Genomic DNA, 16,379 nt, shown 5'->3' with positions numbered 1-16,379 from the left:
CAAGACCGCAGTGGGGGTGGTTGGTTTGTACCATGCCTGCGCCTGAAAGCTAGAAGCCTTACATGAATGGCTCACTTCCTGAACATGGAGCGTAAAAAACCTACAGGACCTGGTAATGCCAGGCGGCCTCCCATCCAGATACTAACCAGGCTCGACACTAGCTTCTGAGATCAGAGGAGATCCGGCGCATTCAGTGTGGTGTGGCCATGGACTCTGGTCCTTGTGAGTTTTGTACTTTTAAGCATGTAGTCGGCTGGACCATGCAGTTTTGAAAGACAATTGAGAAATGGCTCACTTCCTGAGCATGGAGCACAAAGAAGCTTACAGCAGCTGGTATTTCCAGGTGGTGTCCCATTAAGGTACTAAATAGGCCTGACACTGCTTAGCTTCCGAAATCAGACGAAATTGGGCACATTCAGTGTGGTGTGGCTGTAGACTCTGGTCCTAGTGAGTTTTGTACTGTTAAGCATCTCGTTAGCTAGACCATGCATTTTTGAAAGACAATTGAGAAATGGCTCACTTCCTGAAGCATGGAGCACAAAAAAGCCTACAGCACCTGGTATTCCCAGGCGGTCTCCCATTCAGGTACTAACTAGGCCCTGACACTGCTTAGTTTCTGAGATCAGACGAGAACGGGCGCATTCAGTGTGGTGTGGCCGTAGGCTCCAGAAACGCTAAGAATATTACTCTTATGCATTTGCATTTAGTAAGCTAAACCATGAAGCCACTTGCAACATGATGCCATGCTCATCACTCGATCAGCGCTCAATCAGGCAAGATAAATAAGACTTGTGGGCCCATTCAGGACTCCTATGTCAGGTAGGATAACTTTACTCCGTCCAATCCTGTTTCTGTTGAACGGAGGTGAAGAGAACGGCCAACACAATAATGGCTTTCTATGAAGCATCTTGATGTACTCAACATTCTCTGTACTGCATGGACATTGAAGGTAGATTTAGTACCCATGAACACACTACCTATATGTTAATACAATGTAGCTCCAGTCCTCATGTTGTCCAACATTTCCGCTATAAAAAGGGATGCATTTATTTTGGAAACAAAAGCAAATTTGAAAAGCAAATTTGAAAAGCAATTGAGAAGTGGCATAATCACTAATTATGTAGCACAAAAAAACCTACCGCGCCTGGTATTCCCGGGCAGTTTCCCATCTAGGTACTAAACAGGCCCAACACTGCTTAGCTTCCGAGATCGGGTGCATTCAGTGTGGTGTGGCCGTAGGCTCCAGAAATGCAGAGTATTACTCTTATGCATTTGCATTTAGTAAGCTAAGCCATAAAGCCACTTGCAACATGATACCACACTCATCACTCGATCAGTCCGAGATATATAAGACTTGTGGGCCCATTCAGGACTCCTATGTCTGGTAGGATAACTTAACTACATCCATCCTGTTTCTGTTGTAGGGAGATGGAGAGAACAACCAACACAATAATGGCTTTCTTTCAAGCCTCTTTATGGACTCAATATTCTCTGTACTGCATTACATGTGAAGGTAGATTTATTACCCATGAACATACTACCCGTATGTTAATTATATGTAAATAGGTAGCTCCAGCCCTCATGTTGTTGTCCAGCATTTTCGCTATAAAAAGGGATACATTTATTTTGTAAACATAAGAAAATTTACTGAATGTCTTCCCACTTTCTTTCCCTGAACTCTGAAAAAACGGAAGTCTTCCTCTCCAACACGCTTCCTCCTCCTTCTCCCCCTCCTTTTATTTTCTTTCCTCCTACTATGTTCCCTATCTGTGCCTCTGCTCGCAACCTTGGACTCCACCTCGACTCTACCCTCTCCTTTTCCCATCCTATTTCTCTTACCTCTCGCGCCTGCCGCTTTCCCCTATTCAATGTTTGCAAAATCCGCTCCTCCCTCACCTTCCATGCTACTAATCTCGTAATATCTTCCCTCATTTTCTCCCAACTTTTCTATTGTTCTTCTCTCCTCTTTGGACTCCCTGCCTCTCACCTTGCTCCCCTTAAATCTCTTTACCACTCTGCCATCCGTACACTCTGTCTTCTTGCACCTCTTAATTCTATTTCTTCCTGCCTTTCTTTTCTTGGCTGGCTTCCCTTTCACTCCCAACTTAAATTTAACTTCCTCTGCCTAGTCTTTAAATCTATTCATGGGCTAGCTCCCCCTTACCTTTCCTCTCCTTTCTTTCTACTCTCCTTCTCGCTCCCTCAGATCCGCTTATCTCTTCCTACTCACAGTACCCACTTCCCCTTGTGCTTCCTCTCGTTTCCGTTCCTTTCAGCTTCTAGCCCCCCATCACTGGACTCTTTACCTCTCTCCATCCGTTCCATTTCCGCTTACCCTTCTTTCCTTGCCTCCTTGAAATCTTTCCTTCTTCACCCCCTGCCCTAACTCCCCTCCTTCTCCTTTTATCTCTCCTTTATCTCTACCCTCCTTCCTTTTTCCCCTCTTCTGCCCTTTCTTTCTCATCCCTCCTTCCCTACTCCTGTTATCTCTGTATCCTTCCCCTGCTGTGACCTCCCTTTCTACTTCCCTTTCTTCTTCCTTGTATCTATTCCTTCTTCAGAACTGGTCAGTTGATCTACATACTGTTTTTGATGGTTTGTTTCATGTCTTTGTAACTTTATGCTTCTTGTTTACTATGTATTCTTGTTGTATTGTAAAGCGCTTTGGCGTAAAGTGCAATATAAACCTAATAAATATAAATAAATACAAATTTAAAAAGCAATTGAGAAGTGGCACAATTACTAATCATGCAGCACAAAAAAGCCTACAGCACCTGGTATTCCCATCCAGGTACTAACTAGGCCAAACACTGATTAGCTTCCAAGATCAGGCACATTTAATGTGGTGTGGCAGTAGGCTATGGGCCTAGCAAGTTTTGTACTGTTAAGCATCTAGTCGGCTAGACCATGCATTTTTAAAAGACAATTGAGAAATGGCTCACTTCCTGAACATGGAACACAAAAAAGGCTACAGCACCTGGTATTCCCAGGTGGTCCCCCATCCAGGTACCTGACACTGCTAAGTTTCCAAGATCAGACAAGATCGGGGGCATTCAGTGTGGTGTGGCCATAGGCTCTGGTCCCAGTGAGTTTCGTACTGTTAAGCATCTAGTCGCTAGACCATGCAGTTTTGAAAGACAATTGAGAAATGGCTCACTTCCTGAACATGGAGCACAAAAAAGCCTACAGAACCTGGTATTCGCAGGGGGTCTCCCATACAGGTACAACTAGGCCCAACACTGCATAGCTTTCGTGAGCAGGTGAGATCGGGCATATTCAGTGTGATGTGGACTTAGGCTTGGGTCATAGCAACTTTTGTTCTGTTAAGCATCTAGTCGGTTAGACCATGCAGTTTTGAAAGACTATAGAGAAATGGCTCTCTTCCTGAACATGGAAAACAAAAAGCCTACAGCACCTGGTACTCCCTGGCGGTCCCCAATCCAGGTACTATTTAGTCACGACACTGCTTAGCTTCCCAGATGAGACGAGATCGGGGACATTCAGTGTGGTGTGGTGTGGCCGTAGGCTCTGGTCCCAGTGAGTTTTGTACTGTTAAGCATCTAGTCGGCTAGACCATGCAGATTTGAAAGACAATGGAGAAATGGCTCACTTCCTGAACATGGAGCACAAAAAAAGCCTACAGCACATTGTATTCCCAGGCTGTCTACCATCCAGGTACTAACTAGGCCTGACACTGCTTAGCTTCTGATATCAGTCGCATTCAGTGTGGTGTGGCTGTAGGCTCTGGGTCTTGTGCGTTTTGTACCTTTAAGCATCTAGTCGGCTAGACCATGCAGTTTTGAAAGACAATTGAGAAATAGCTCACTTCCTGAACATGGAGCACAAAAAGCCTACAGCACCTGGTATTCCCAGGCGCTCTCCCATCCAGGTACTAACGAGACCCAACACTGCTTAGCTTGCGAGATCAAACAAGATTGAGCGCATTCAGTGTGGTGTGGCCGTAGGCTCTGGTCATAGTGAGTTTTGTCCTGTTAAGCATCTAGTCGGCTTGACCATGCAGTTTTGAAAGACCATTGAGAAATGGCTCACTTACTGAACATGAAGCACAAAACAACTTCCAGCAGCTGGCATTCCCAGGCGGTCGCCCGTACTAACTAGGCCCAACATTGCATCGCTTCCGAGTTCAGACGAGATTGGGCACATTCAGTGTGTTGTGGCCGTAGGCTCTGGTCCTAGTGAGTTTTGTACTGTTAAGCATCTAGTCGGCTAGACCATGCAGTTTTCAAAGACAATTGAGAAATGTCTCACTTCCTGAACATGGAGCACAAAAAAAGCCTATAGCACCTGCAATTCCCAGGCAGTCTCCCATCCAGGTACTAACTAGGCCCAAAACTGCTTAGCTTCCAAGGTTAGACGAGCTCGGGCACATTCAGTGTGGTGTGTCTGTAGGCTTTGGCCAAATTGAGTTTTGTCCCGTTAAACATCTAGTCGGCTAGACCATGCAGTTTTGAAAGACAATTGAGAAATTGCTCACTTCCTGGACATGGAGCACAAAAAAAGCCTACAGCACATTGTATTCCCAGGCGGGCTCCCATCCAGGTACTAGCTAGGCCCAACACTGCTTAGTGTCTGAGATCAGATGAGATCGGGGCATTCAGTGTGGTGTGGCCATAGGCTCTGGTCCTAGTGAATTTTGTCCTGTTAAGCATCTAGTCGGCTAGATCATGCAGTTTTGAAAGACATTTGAGAAATGGCTCACTTCTTGGACATGGAGCACAAAAAAAAGTCTGCAGTACCTGGTATTCCCAGGGGGGTCTCCCATCCAGGTACTGACTAGGCCCAACACTGCTTAGCGTCCGAGGTCAGACAAGATTGGGCGCATTCAGTGTTGTGCGGCCGTAGGCTCTGGTTATAATGAGTTTTGTCCTATTAAGCATCTAGTCGGCTGGACCATGCAGTTTTGAAAGACAATTGAGAAATGGCTCACTTCCTGAACATGAAGCACAAGAAAGCCTACAGCACCTGGTATTCCCAGGCGGTCTACCTTCCAGGTACTAACTAGGCCCAACACTGCTTAGCTTCCAAGATCAGACAAGAGAGGGTGCATTCAGTGAGGTGTGGTCATAGGCTCGGGTCCTAGTGAGTTTTGTACTATTAAGCATCTAGTCTGCTAGACCATGCAGTTTTGAAAAACAATTGAGAAATGGCTCACTTCCCCGAACATGGAACACACGAATGCCTAGAGCACCTGGTATTCCCTGGCGGTCTCCCATCCAGGTAATAACTAAGCCTGACACTGCTTAGTTTCTGAGATCAGACAAGTTCAGGCGCATTCAGTGGGTTGTGGCCATATGCTTTAGCGTTAGTGAGTGTTGTCCTGTTAAGCATCTAGTCGGCTAGACCATGCAGTTTTGAAAGACAATTGAGAAATGGCTCACTTCCTGAACATGGAGCACAAAAAAGCCTATAGCATCTGGGATTCCCAGGCGGTCTCACATCCAGGTACTAACTATGCCCAACACTGCTTAGCTTCCGAAAGCTGACAAGATCGGGCGCATTCAGTGTGGTGTGGCCGTAGGTTTTGGTCCTAGTGAGTTTTGGCCTGTTAAGCATCTAGTCGGCTAGACCATGCAGTTTTGAAAGACAATTGAGAAATGGCTCACTTTCTGAACATGGAGCACAAAAAATCCTGCAGCAATTGGCATTCCCAGGTGGTCTCCCATCCAGGTACTAATTAGGCCTGACAGTGCTTAGCTTCCAAGATCAGATGAGATCGAGAGCATTTAGTGTGGTGTGGTTATAGGATTTGGGCCTTGTGAGTTTTGTACCTTTAAGCATCTAGTTGGCTAGACCATGCAGTTTTGAAAGACAATTGAGAAATGGCTCACTTTCTGAACATAGAGCACAAAAAAAGGCTACAGCACCTGGTATTCCCAGGCGGTCTCCCATCCAGGTACTAACTAGGCTCGACACTGTTTACCTTCTGAGATCAGAGGAGATCCGGTGCATTCAGTCTGGTGTGGCCGTAGGCTTTTGTGCTAGTGAATTTTGTCTTGTTAAGCATCTAGTCGGCTAGACCATGCAGTTTTGAAAGAAAAGTGAGAAATGGCTCACTTCCTGAACATGGAGCACATAAAAGCCTAGAGCACCTGGAATTTGCAGGCGGTCTCCCATCCAGGTACTAACTAGGCCCAACACTGCCTAGCTTCCAAGATCAGACGAGATCGGGAGCATTCCGTGTGGTGTGGCCGTAGAATTTGGGCCTTGTGAATTTTGTACCTTTAAGCATGTAGTTGGCTAGACCATGCAGTTTTGAAAGACAATTGAGAAATGGCTCACTTCCTGGACATGGAGCACAAAAAAAGCCTATAACGTATTGTATTCCCAGGCGGGCTCCCATCCAGGTACTAACTAGGCCCAACACTGCTTAGCATCTGAGATCAGATGAGATTGGGCGCATTCAGTGTGGTTTGGCTGTAGGCTCTGGTCCTAGTGAATTTTGTCCTGTTAAGCATCTAGTCGGCTAGATCATGCAGTTTTGAAAGACAATTGAGAAATGGCTCACTTCCTGCACATGGAGCGCAAAAAAGCCTACAGCACCTGCTATTCCCAGGCAGTCTCCCATCCAGGTACTAACTAGGCCCAACACTGCTTAGCATCTGAAATCAGACGAGATTGGGTGCACTCAGTGTGGTGTGGCCGTAGGCTCTGGTCAATAGTGAGTTTTGTCCTGGTAAGCATCTAGTCGGGTAGACCATCCAGTTTTGAAAGACAATTGAGAAATGGCTCACTTCCTGAACATGGAGCACAAAAAAGCCTACAGCACCTGGTATTCCCAGGCGGTCTCTCTTCCAGTTACTTACTAGACCAACACTGGATCGTTACGAGTTCATGCACATTCAGTGTGTTGTGGCCGTAGGCTCTGGTCCTAGTGAGTTTTGCACTGTTAAGCATCCTTTCGGCTAGACCATGCAGGTTTGAAAGACAATTGAGATCGGCTCACTTCCTGAACATGAAGCACAAAAATGCCTACAGCACCTGGTATTCCCAGGAGGGCTCCCATCCAGGTACTAAGTAAACCCGACACTGCTTAGCTTTTAAGCTCAAACAAGACTGGGAACATTGAGTGTGATGTGGCCGTAGACTTTGGACCTTGTGAGTTTTGCCCTGTTAAGCATCTAGTCGGCTAGACCATGCATTTTTTAAAAACAATTGAGAAATGGCTCACTTCCCGAACCTGGAGCACAAAAATGCCTAGACCACCTGGTATTCCCAGGTGGTCTCCCATTCAGGTACTAACTAGGCCCGACACTGCTTAGCTTCCAAGATCAGAAAAGAGTGGGTGCATTCAGTGTGGTGTGGCCGTAGGTTCGGGGTTTTATGAGTTTTGTCCTGGTAAGCATCTAGTCGGGTAGACCATCCAGTTTTGAAAGACAATTGAGAAATGGCTCACTTCCTGAACATGGAGCACAAAAAAGCCTACAGCACCTGGTATTCCCAGGCGGTCTCTCTTCCAGTTACTAACTAGGACCAACATTGCATCGCTTCCGAGTTCAGGCACATTCAGTGTGTTGTGGCCGTAGGCTCTGGTCCTAATGAGTTTTGCACTGTTAAGCATCTAGTCGGCTAGACCATGCAGTTTTGAAAGATAATTGAGAAATGGCTCACTTCCTGAAAATGGAGCACAAAAAAGCATATAGCCCCTGGGATTCCCAGGCCGTCGCCCATCCAGGTACTAACTAGGCCTGACACTGCTTAGCTTCTGATATCGGGCGCATTCAGTCTGGTGGGCTGTAGGCTCTGCGTCTTGTGAGTTTTGTACCTTTAAGCATCTAGTGGGCTAGACCATGCAGTTTTGAAAGACAGTTGAGAAATGGCTCACTTCCTGAACATGGAGCACAAAAAGCCTACAGCACATTGTATTCCCAGGGGCTCTCCCATCCAGGTACTAACGAGGCCCAACACTGCTTAGCTTGCGAGATCAGAGAAGACTGAGCGCATTCAGTGTGGTGTCGTCGTAGGCTCTGGTCATAGTGAGTTTTGTCCTGTTAAGCATCTAGTCGGCTAGACCATGCAGTTTTGAAAGACAATTGAGAAATTGCTCACTTCCTGGACATGGAGCACAAAAAAAGCCTACAGCACATTGTATTCCCAGGCGGGCTCCCATCCAGGTACTAGCTAGGCCCAACACTGCTTAGCTTCCAAGGTCAGACGAGCTCGGGCACATTCAGTGTGGTGTGTCTGTAGGCTTTGGCCATACTGAGTTTTGTCCTGTTAAACATCTAGTCGGCTAGACCATGCAGTTTTGAAAGACAATTGAGAAATTGCTCACTTCCTGGACATGGAGCACAAAAAAAGCCTACAGCACATTGTATTCCCAGGCGGGCTCCCATCCAGGTACTAGCTAGGCCCAACACTGCTTAGTGTCTGAGATCAGATGAGATTGGGCGCATTCAGTGTGGTGTGGCCGTAGGCTCTGGTCCTAGTGAATTTGTCCTGTTAAGCATCTAGTCGGCTAGATCATGCAGTTTTGAAAGACATTTGAGAAATGGCTCACTTCTTGGATATGGAGCACAAAAAAAGTCTGCAGTACCTGGCATTCCCAGGGGGTCTCTCATCCAGGTACTGACTAGGCCCAACACTGTTTAGCTTCCGAGGTCAGACAAGATTGGGCGCATTCAGTGTTGTGCGGCTGCTGTGGTCCTAGTAAGTTTTGTATTGTTAAGCATCTAGTCGGCTAGACCATGAAGTTTTGAAAGACAATTGAGAAATGGCTCACTTCCTGAACATGGAGCACAAAAAAGCCTACAACACCTGGTATCCACAGGTGGTCTCCCATACAGGTACTAACTAGGCCCACCACTGCCTAGCTTCCAAGATCAGATGAGATCGGGAGCATTCAGTGTGGTGTGGCCATAGGATTTGGGCCTTGTGAGTTTTGAACCTTTAAGCATCTAGTTGGCTAGACCATGCAGTTTTGAAAGACATTTGAGAAATGGCTCACTTCGTGAACATGGAGCACAAAAAAGCCTACAGCACTTGGTATTTCCAGGTGGTCTCCCATCCAGGTACTAACTAGACCTGACACTGCTTAGATTTCAAGGCCAGGCGCATTCAGTGTGGTGTGGCCGCAGGCTTTAGTCCGGGTGAGTTTTTCCTGTTAAGCATCTAGTCGGCTAGACCATGCAGTTTTGAAAGGCAATTGGGATATAGCTCACTTCCTGAACATGGAGCACAAAAAGCCTACAGCACCTGGTATTCCCAGGCGGTCTCCCAGCCAGGCCCAACACTGCTTAGCTTCCGAGATCAGACAAGATTGGGCGCATTCAGTGTGGTGTGGCCGTAGGGTCTGGTCATAGTGAGTTTTGTCCTGTTAAGCATCTAGTCAGCTAGACCATCCAGTTTTGAAAGACAATTGAGAAATGGCTCACTTCCTGAACATGGAGCACAAAAAAGCCCACAGCACCTGGTATTCCCAGGTGGTGTCCCTTCCAGGTACTAACTAGGCCCAACACTGCATCACTTCCGAGTTCAGGCACATTCAGTGTGTTGTGGCCATAGGCTCTAGTCCTAGTGAGTTTTGCACTGTTAAGCATCTAGTCGGCTAGACCATGCAGTTTTGAAAGACATTTGAGAAATGGCTCACTTCCTGAACAAGGAGTAGAAAAAAGCCTACAGCAACCAGGATTCCCAGGCAGTCTTTCATCCCGGTACTAACTAGGCCTGACACTGCTTAGGTTCTGAGATCAGCCAAGAGCGGGCGCATTCAGTGTGGTGTTGCCGTAGGCTTGAGAAATGCTAAGAGTATTACTCTTATGCAGTTGCATTTAGTAAGCTAAGCCATAAAGCCACTTGCATCATAAAACCACGCTCATCACTCAATCAGCGCTCGATCAGGCACGAAATATAAGACTTGTGGGCCCATTCAGGACTCCTATGTCTAGTAAATAAATTTACTCCATCCTGTTTCTGTTGCAGGGAGTTGGAGAAAACAACCAACACAATGATAATGATAAGGCATTTGTAACGCGCCTATACACAAGTGTTTCAAGGCACGAATAATAACAATAATGTCTTTCATTCAAGCCTCTTTATGGACTCAATATTCTCTGTACTGCATTACATGTAAAGGTAGATTTATTATCCATGAACACACTACCCGTATGTTAATTCTATGTAAATAGGTTTCTCCAGCCCTCATGTTGTTGTCCAACATTTCCGCTATAAAAAGGGATACATTTTTTTTGGAAACATAAGCAAATTTACTGGATGTCTTCCCACTTTCTTTCCTCAACTCTGAAAAAACGGAAGTCTTATTCTTCCCCTCCAACACATTTCCTCCTCCTTCTCCCCTCCTTTTATTTTCTTTCCTCCTACTAACTTTCCTATCTCTGCCTCTGCTCGCAACCTTGGCCTCCACCTCAACTGTACCCTCTCCCTTTCCCATCATATTTCTCTTACCTCTCGCGCCTGCCGCTTTCACCTATTCAATGTTCTCAAAATGCGCTCCTCCCTCACCTTCCATGCTACTAAACTCCTAATATCTTCCCTCATTTTCTCTCGACTTTTCTATTGTTCTTCTCTCCTCTTTGGACTCCATGCCTCTCACCTTGCTCCCCTCAAATCTCTTTTACCACTTTGCCATCCGTACCCTCGGTCTTCTTGCACCTCTTGATTCCATTTCTTCCTCCCATGCTCTTCTTGGCTGGCTTCCCTTTCACTCCCAACTTAAATTTAACTTCCTCCTAAATCTCTTCATGGGCTAGCTCCCCCTTACCTTTCCTCTCTCCTTTCTTTCTACTCTCCTTCTCGCTCCCTCAGATCCGCTGATCGCTTCCTACTCACAGTACCTTCTTCCCCTTGTGCTTCCTCTCGTTTCCTTTCCTTTCAGCTTCTAGCCCCCCATCACTGGAAGTCTTTACCTCTCTTCATCCATTCCATTTCCTCTTACCCCTCTTTCCGTGCCTCCTTGAATTCTTTCCTTCTTCATACCCTGCCCTAACTCCCCTCCTCCTATCTCTTTCCTTTATCTCTACCCTCCTTCCTACTTCCCCTCTTCTTCCCTTTCTTTCTCATCCCTCCTTCCCTCCCCCTGTTATCTCTGTATTCTTCCCCCGCTCTGATCTCCCTTTCTACTTCCCTTTCTTCCTCTCATCTATTCCTCCTTCAGAACTGGTCAGTTGAGCTACATACTGTTTTTGCTGGTTTGTTTCATGTCTTTGTAACTTTATGCTTCTTGTTTACTATGTATTCTTGTTGTTGTATTGTTAAGCGCTTTGGCGTAATGCGCTAAATAAACCTAATAAATACAAATAAATACAAATTTAAAAAGCAATTGACAAGTGGCACAATTACTAATCATGGAGCACAAAAAAGTCCCCAGCACCTGGTATTCCCAGGCAGTCTCCCATCCAGGTACTAACTAGGCCCAACACTGCTTAGTGTTCTAAAATCAGGCACATTCAGTGTGGTGTGGCCATAGAATCCGGTCTTAATGAGCTTTGTACTGTTAAGCATCTAGTCGGCTAGACCATGCAGTTTTGAAAGACCATTGAGAAATGGCTCACTTACTGAACATGAAGCACAAAACAACTTCCAGCAGCTGGCATTCCCAGGCGGTCGCCCGTACTAAGTAGGCCCAACATTGCATCGCTTCCGAGTTCAGACGAGATTGGGCACATTCAGTGTGTTGTGGCCGTAGGCTCTGGTCCTAGTGAGTTTTGTACTGTTAAGCATCTAGTCGGCTAGACCATGCAGTTTTGAAAGACAATTGAGAAATGTCTCACTTCCTGAACATGGAGCACAAAAAAAGCCTATAGCACCTGGAATTCCCAGGCGGTCTCCCATCGAGGTACTAACTAGGCCCAAAACTGCTTAGCTTCCAAGGTTAGACGAGCTCGGGCACATTCAGTGTGGTGTGTCTGCAGGCTTTGGCCAAATTGAGTTTTGTCCCGTTAAACATCTAGTCGGCTAGACCATGCAGTTTTGAAAGACAATTGAGAAATTGCTCACTTCCTGGACATGGAGCACAAAAAAAGCATTCAGCACATTGTATTCCCAGGCGGGCTCCCATCCAGGTACTAGCTAGGCCCAACACTGCTTAGCTTCCAAGATCAGACAAGAAAGGGTGCATGCAGTGAGGTGTGGTCATAGGCTCGGGTCCTAGAGAGTTTTGTACTATTAAGCATCTAGTCTGCTAGACCATGCAGTTTTGAAAAACAATTGAGAAATGGCTCACTTCCCCGAACATGGAACACACGAATGCCTAGAGCACCTGGTATTCTCTGGCGGTCCTCCATCCAGGTAATAACTAAGCCTGACACTGCTTAGTTTCTGAGATCAGACAAGATCAGGCGCATTCAGTGGGTTGTGGCCATATGCTTTAGTGTTAGTGAATTTTGTCCTGTTAAGCATCTAGTCGGCTAGATCATGCAGTTTTGAAAGACATTTGAGAAATGGCTCACTTCTTGGACATGGAGCACAAAAAAAGTCTGCAGTACCTGGTATTCCCAGGCGGTCTCCCATCCAGGCCCAACACTGCTTAGCTTCCGAGATCAGACAAGATTGGGCGCATTCAGTGTGGTGTGGCCGTAGGGTCTGGTCATAGTGAGTTTTGTCCTGTTAAGCATCTAGTCAGCTAGACCATCCAGTTTTGAAAGACAATTGAGAAATGGCTCACTTCCTGAACATGGAGCACAAATAAGCCCACAGCACCTGGTATTCCCAGGTGGTGTCCCTTCCAGGTACTAACTAGGCCCAACACTGCATCACTTCCGAGTTCAGGCACATTCAGTGTGTTGTGGCCATAGGCTCTGGTCCTAGTGAGTTTTGCACTGTTAAGCATCTAGTCAGCTAGTTTTGAAAGACAATTGAGAAATGGCTCACTTCCTGAACATGAAGCACAAAAAAGCCTACAGCACCTGGTATTCCCAGGCGGTCTACCTTCCAGGTACTAACTAGGCCCAACACTGCTTAGCTTCCAAGATCAGACAAGAAAGGGTGCATGCAGTGAGGTGTGGTCATAGGCTCGGGTCCTAGAGAGTTTTGTACTATTAAGCATCTAGTCTGCTAGACCATGCAGTTTTGAAAAACAATTGAGAAATGGCTCACTTCCCCGAACATGGAACACACGAATGCCTAGAGCACCTGGTATTCTCTGGCGGTCCTCCATCCAGGTAATAACTAAGCCTGACACTGCTTAGTTTCTGAGATCAGACAAGATCAGGCGCATTCAGTGGGTTGTGGCCATATGCTTTAGTGTTAGTGAGTTTTGTCCTGTTAAGCATCTAGTCGGCTAGACCATGCAGTTTTGAAAGACAATTGAGAAATGGCTCACTTCCTGAACATGGAGCACAAAAAAGCCTATAGCATCTGGGATTCCCAGGCGGTCTCACATCCAGGTACTAACTATGCCCAACACTGCTAAGCTTCCGAAGGCTGACAAGATCGGGCGCATTCAGTGTGGTGTGGCCGTAGGTTTTGGTCCTAGTGAGTTTTGTCCTGTTAAACATCTAGTCGGCTAGACCATGCAGTTTTGAAAGACAATTGAGAAATGGCTCACTTCCTGAACATGGAGTGCAAAATAACCTACAGCACCTGGTATTCCCAGGCAGTCTACCACCGAGGTACTAACTAGGCCCAACACTGCTTAGCTTCCGAGATCAGATGAGATCAGGCGCATTCAGTGTGGTGTGGCCGTAGGTTTTGGTCCTAGTGAGTTTTGTCCTGTTAAGCATCTAGACGGCTAGACCATGCAGTTTTGAAAGACAATTGAGAAATGGCTCACTTCCTGGACATGAAGCACAAAAAAGCCTACAGCACCTGTTATTTCCAGGTGGTCTCCCATCCAGGTTCTAAGTAGGCCCAACACTGCTTAGCTTCCGAGATCAGATAAGACGGGGCGCATTCAGTGTGCTGTGGCCGTAGGTTTTGGTCCTAGTGAGTTTTGTCCTGTTGAGCATCTAGTCAGCTAGACCATGCAGTTTTGAAAGACAATTGAGAAATGGCTCACTTCCTGGACATGGAGCACAAAAAAAGCCTACAGCACCTGGTATTCCCAGGCGGGCTCCCATCCAGGTACTAACTAGGCCCAACACTGCTTGGCGGCTGAGATCAGATGAGATCAGGCGCATTCAGTGTGCTGTGGCCGTAGGTTTTGGTCCTAGTGAATTTTGTCCTGTTAAGCATCTAGTCGGCTAGATCATGCAGTTTTGAAAGAGAATTGAGAAATGGCTCACTTCCTGAACATGGAGCACAAAAAAGCCTACAGAACCTTGTATTCCCAGGCAGTCTCCCATCCAGGCCCACTGGTGAGCTTCCGAGATCAGACAAGATCAGGCGCTTTCAGTGTGGTGTGGCCGTAGGCTCTTGTCATAGTGAGTTTTGTCCTGTTAAACATTTAGTCGGCTAGACCATCCAGTTTTGAAAGACAATTGAGAAATGGCTCACCTCCTGAACATGGAGCACAAAAAAGCCTACAGCACCTGGTATTCCCAGGCGGTGTCCCTTCCAGGTACTAACTAGGCCCAACACTGCATCGCTTCCGAGTTCAGGCACATTCAGTGTGTTGTGGCCGTAGGCTCTGGTCCTAGTGAGTTTTGCACTGTTTTTTTTAACTCTATTTATTGGTTTTAACAGTTTAACAAACAAAGTATGCATCTCTTGTAATATCAAACGTTAATCAAAGAATTACGTATCTCTCCCCACCCCCAACTCAAGACCACAGTCAACATTATCTTCCAATTATGATGGGCCGGATTGATGGCTAGGACAGTCCGAACCGTCCGAGGTATCGTCAGAGATATTAGGATGCAGTAGTGGCTCTGTTAAGGCCACCCAGCGGTGCAGTTCTCCACTGGAGTCCAGCCTCTGTTCGAGGATTGCCGTTTCCCACGCGCCGGTCTCCGCCGTTATCCATTTCGTCAGGTCCCCCCACCACAGTACCTTATACGGGGTCTTTGGGCTCTTCCATCCCATGGCTATGCGTCTCTTCGCAGTTATGTAAATCAGATCCTTGATGTTGTTTAGAGGCTTATTTTTGTGGTTGCGTTTGCATCTGCCCAGGATGCAGGCTGCGGGGTTGTTCACCTCTAGCTCAATATCTGCGTCCGCCACCCTCTCCTGAACCTGTGTCCAAAAGTGGCGTATCTCCGGGCAGCCCCAGAACATATGCGTCATTCCCGCTCTCGGCTCCTTACATTTGGGGCATACCTGGGCCTCAGCTCCTTTGAAATTGGATATGGCCTCTGGCGTTAGGTAGGCTCTGTTGGTGATGTATAATTGAATGAGCTGCAAACGGGCATTCCTAGAAACTTTTTTGTGGTAGTGAGTTATTTTCTCCCATTCGACCTCTGCAAAGTCTTGGCCAAGTTCGGTTTCCCATTTTGCTTTGCTTTTGAGCTCGCTGTTTGTCGTGCCCTGGAGCAGGGTTTCGTACAATCGCGAGGTTTCATGGCCGCCTTCGGCTGTGTTTAATAGTGTTTCTATGACCATGTTTTCCGTCTTTGGGGTGGTAGCCTCTCGCCATCTAACCATTATGGCTTGTGTCACTGCCCTATGGAGCAAAAATTGGCCAGCGGGTAATCCCGTACTCTCAGCAAGGTCAGTGAAGGGTATGATCTCTTGGTCTCGTGTTAGGTCTCCTAAGGTGGCCACTCCGTAGGGTTCCCACTGGGTGCGTGATTCGAGAGAGCCCCATGGCTGGTAAGCCATAATTGCTGCGATGGGGATTTGAGGTGAGAAGGGATCAGCTGACCCCACAGTTCTGCACGCTCTGTTCCAGAGCTTTATTCCAAGTTTGATTAGGTATGGGAAGGGCTGTGTGAGTCTGTTCCGGACCCATAGTAGGTCCCTCAGGAGGAGATAGGGCAATGCAGGTTGGAGGAGTCTAGTGTCCGTGGAGGTCTCGTCAGCCATCCATCGCATCACATGCCTTAGTTGGCTTGCCAGGTAGTACAATTCGAAATTGGGGACTTTGATTCCTCCCCTCTCGTAGGGTCTTTGGAGTGTGTCCAGCGCCACCCTGTGTCTGCCTCCCTGCCAAAGGAACCATCTACATAGTTTATTTATGTTTCTGAAGAAGGAGGGGGGGATGTTGTAGGGAACGTTTGTAAAGTTGTATAGTAAGCGGGAAGAGCAACCATTTTGAGGAGACCGGCCCTTTCCGGCCATCGAGAGCGGGAGCTTGCCCCAGAATTCCATAGATTTTTCTAGAGTGTCTTTAGCTCTCACCGTGTTGAGTATATGTTCCGTGTATGGGTCCCGGTGTATAGTGATTCCCAGGTATCTAAAGGAGGTCACTTGCCATTCTAGATCCAGGGAGGGAAGGGATCTTAGGTCTTCTTTATACAGTGCGGCAAGAGGGTAGAGGCAGGACTTGTCTTTGTTAATTCGGATACCCGTGTATCTGCTAAATCCGT

General features: G+C 46.9%; 1 non-coding gene and 19 pseudogenes across 1 annotated transcript; all 20 read right to left on the bottom strand.

Moving 5' to 3' along the window:
* Positions 1 to 544: 544 nt before the first annotated feature.
* Positions 545 to 664, bottom strand: LOC138456477 (5S ribosomal RNA; annotated as a pseudogene).
* A 468-nt stretch (positions 665 to 1,132) lies between these two features.
* LOC138458772 (5S ribosomal RNA) lies at positions 1,133 to 1,241 on the bottom strand (annotated as a pseudogene).
* Positions 1,242 to 3,848: 2,607 nt separating this feature from the next.
* On the bottom strand, positions 3,849 to 3,967 carry LOC138458267 (5S ribosomal RNA; annotated as a pseudogene).
* Positions 3,968 to 4,293: 326 nt separating this feature from the next.
* On the bottom strand, positions 4,294 to 4,412 carry LOC138459877 (5S ribosomal RNA; annotated as a pseudogene).
* A 107-nt stretch (positions 4,413 to 4,519) lies between these two features.
* On the bottom strand, positions 4,520 to 4,637 carry LOC138458913 (5S ribosomal RNA; annotated as a pseudogene).
* A 334-nt stretch (positions 4,638 to 4,971) lies between these two features.
* Positions 4,972 to 5,090, bottom strand: LOC138458071 (5S ribosomal RNA; annotated as a pseudogene).
* Positions 5,091 to 5,422: 332 nt separating this feature from the next.
* Positions 5,423 to 5,541, bottom strand: LOC138459688 (5S ribosomal RNA; annotated as a pseudogene).
* Positions 5,542 to 5,873: 332 nt separating this feature from the next.
* LOC138457574 (5S ribosomal RNA) lies at positions 5,874 to 5,992 on the bottom strand (annotated as a pseudogene).
* Positions 5,993 to 6,098: 106 nt separating this feature from the next.
* LOC138459351 (5S ribosomal RNA) lies at positions 6,099 to 6,217 on the bottom strand (annotated as a pseudogene).
* A 107-nt stretch (positions 6,218 to 6,324) lies between these two features.
* On the bottom strand, positions 6,325 to 6,443 carry LOC138459809 (5S ribosomal RNA; annotated as a pseudogene).
* A 106-nt stretch (positions 6,444 to 6,549) lies between these two features.
* On the bottom strand, positions 6,550 to 6,668 carry LOC138457505 (5S ribosomal RNA; annotated as a pseudogene).
* Positions 6,669 to 7,212: 544 nt separating this feature from the next.
* On the bottom strand, positions 7,213 to 7,331 carry LOC138458767 (5S ribosomal RNA; annotated as a pseudogene).
* Positions 7,332 to 8,091: 760 nt separating this feature from the next.
* Positions 8,092 to 8,210, bottom strand: LOC138458252 (5S ribosomal RNA; annotated as a pseudogene).
* Positions 8,211 to 8,317: 107 nt separating this feature from the next.
* Positions 8,318 to 8,436, bottom strand: LOC138458210 (5S ribosomal RNA; annotated as a pseudogene).
* A 327-nt stretch (positions 8,437 to 8,763) lies between these two features.
* LOC138458211 (5S ribosomal RNA) lies at positions 8,764 to 8,882 on the bottom strand (annotated as a pseudogene).
* Positions 8,883 to 11,771: 2,889 nt separating this feature from the next.
* LOC138459643 (5S ribosomal RNA) lies at positions 11,772 to 11,890 on the bottom strand (annotated as a pseudogene).
* Positions 11,891 to 12,869: 979 nt separating this feature from the next.
* On the bottom strand, positions 12,870 to 12,988 carry LOC138458187 (5S ribosomal RNA; annotated as a pseudogene).
* A 557-nt stretch (positions 12,989 to 13,545) lies between these two features.
* Positions 13,546 to 13,664, bottom strand: LOC138454412 (5S ribosomal RNA). The gene has a single exon (XR_011261090.1). It is a non-coding gene; the product is annotated as a 5S ribosomal RNA (ribosomal RNA).
* Positions 13,665 to 13,770: 106 nt separating this feature from the next.
* Positions 13,771 to 13,889, bottom strand: LOC138459740 (5S ribosomal RNA; annotated as a pseudogene).
* A 107-nt stretch (positions 13,890 to 13,996) lies between these two features.
* On the bottom strand, positions 13,997 to 14,115 carry LOC138455867 (5S ribosomal RNA; annotated as a pseudogene).
* Between the last annotated feature and the right edge of the window lie 2,264 nt (positions 14,116 to 16,379).

Source organism: Ambystoma mexicanum, chromosome 4p (genome assembly GCF_040938575.1).
Source record: "Ambystoma mexicanum isolate Mex_15411 chromosome 4p, UKY_AmexF1_1, whole genome shotgun sequence".
Lineage (NCBI taxonomy): Eukaryota > Metazoa > Chordata > Amphibia > Caudata > Ambystomatidae > Ambystoma > Ambystoma mexicanum.
The sequence above is the reverse complement of the archived record's forward strand: the minus strand, read 5'-3'. Positions and strand labels throughout refer to the sequence as shown.